The sequence below is a fragment of the Cotesia glomerata genome, linkage group LG3 (genome assembly GCF_020080835.1).
Source record: "Cotesia glomerata isolate CgM1 linkage group LG3, MPM_Cglom_v2.3, whole genome shotgun sequence".
Classification (NCBI taxonomy): domain Eukaryota; kingdom Metazoa; phylum Arthropoda; class Insecta; order Hymenoptera; family Braconidae; genus Cotesia; species Cotesia glomerata.
In genome coordinates, this window is record NC_058160.1 from 11,288,587 (window position 1) to 11,290,447 (window position 1,861).

Sequence of the window (1,861 nt, forward strand, 5' to 3'; positions counted from 1 at the left end):
GGCGTGCAAACGGGCGTGAACTCGTCGTTATCAAGCGATCGCTACGACATCGGGGTGGACCCCATGGCTCTGCTGTCTGGAAATGCTACAGGGATCACGAAAACAGCACAAATGGAAGAAGATGGACAGCTAATAAAAATTCCTCCAAAAAGTGGAGGACCTTTTGCTCTCGTCACTATTCAAACCTACTGAGGAAGGATTACCTCTGCACCGACCGCCACCGGCCAACAGTCACCAATGGAGAGGCTCGGTAGCAAGATTGAAGAGTTAGCCGACTTCATAAAAGACAAGAAGAATCTCCATCAAGAGATCAGAAAATTGGTTACTTCTATTGGTACGGCATACAGTCTGGCCAACAAATCACCAACGACGTCGGCGTCAACGTCTCGGACGACTTCGAGACTAACAACAAAACCACAGCCACCTCTGGTCACTCCAAAGAAACTACCACAGCAAAGAAAGGGCAACAAGAGGCCACTGTCCACGCCCAGCTCTTTCTCAGAAGTTGACAAGCCAACACAGAAAAAGACAGCCCGGGATGATACCTGGATCAAAGTGACTTGGCAAAAGAAAAGGAAGGAAAGAGAACAGGAGCCAGCGGCGCAATCTACTGAAGCCCAAAACCAGCCCAGTAAGAGTGGTTCCAAGAAACCAATGGAGAAAAAGACAAGAACGAATGCTGTCCTTGTCCAACCAGCTGAAAGGCGAACGTACGCCGATTTTCTCAAGGAAATCAAGGCCAAAGTTAACCCGACAGAGACTGGAGTAGACATAAAGTCTATCAAACAAACAAAGCGCGGGGGCGTTCTTCTAGAAATGAGTCGCAAGACTGAAGACAATGCTGCCTTTACGGCTGTGATAAAAATAGCAACCGCTAATATCGGTACAGTCAGAACACTCACACCAAAAACAACGATCGAGATCCTTGACTTGGATGGAATCTCTACCGAGAGTGACGTTCGCTAAGCACTCAAACGTGACTTTACTGACAGCCTGGAAATAAAACGTGTGAATCTGACAAAAACTTCACCACGAGGCAATCGGGCAGCTTTCTGCGAGATAGACGAGGCTAGCGCGATCAAGATCCTTGACAAGGCCCGTATAATGATCAGATGGGTTAACTGCCGCGTTCGCCCAGTTGTTAAAGTAACACGCTGTATCAGATGCCTTGGATACGGGCACGTGACATACTCCTGTAAGGGATCTGACCGTAGCAAGTGCTGTTTTAAATGCGGGGGAGAAAGCCACAAAGCTGTAGACTGTGTTGAACAGCCAAAGTGCTTCCTCTGTACATCGGACAAAAAAGCTCCAGATGGCTTATGTTATAATCCAGGCTCCGGGGCTTGTAAGGCATTCCACACCACACTTGTCGAAGCAACGAGAGGGCAGAAATGATGCTTATCCTTCAAGGAAACCTGAATAGATATGCGTTGGCGCAGAACCTACTTCGCCAGCGAGTGTCTGAAGAGAACATTGACGTTTGCTTTATCTGTGAAGAAGAATATATGGTGAGGCTTTCGCCTACTTCCGAAGAGGCCGATACCTGGGCTCAAAAGAGCTATACTCACTAGGGTGTTTCAAAAAAAAAAAAAAATTTTTTTTTTTTAATGGTGTTGAAAAGTTGAAAGTACATTTAAAATTTTAGCGCCTATTAGAGCCCTTAATATTAATATTAAGGTTTGCCTCAATTCATTTGTAATTTTTCTATTTAAATAACACGAGAAAACTTTTTTTTTATTTTTGAATTTTAATTACTTCGGAATGGCTTGTTTACGCAATATCCCAGAAAAAAGTCTTATAGGAAATTTTACGCTCTACAAAAAACGTTTGAAGGTCAAAGTTCCTCAGATCAACCGTTTCA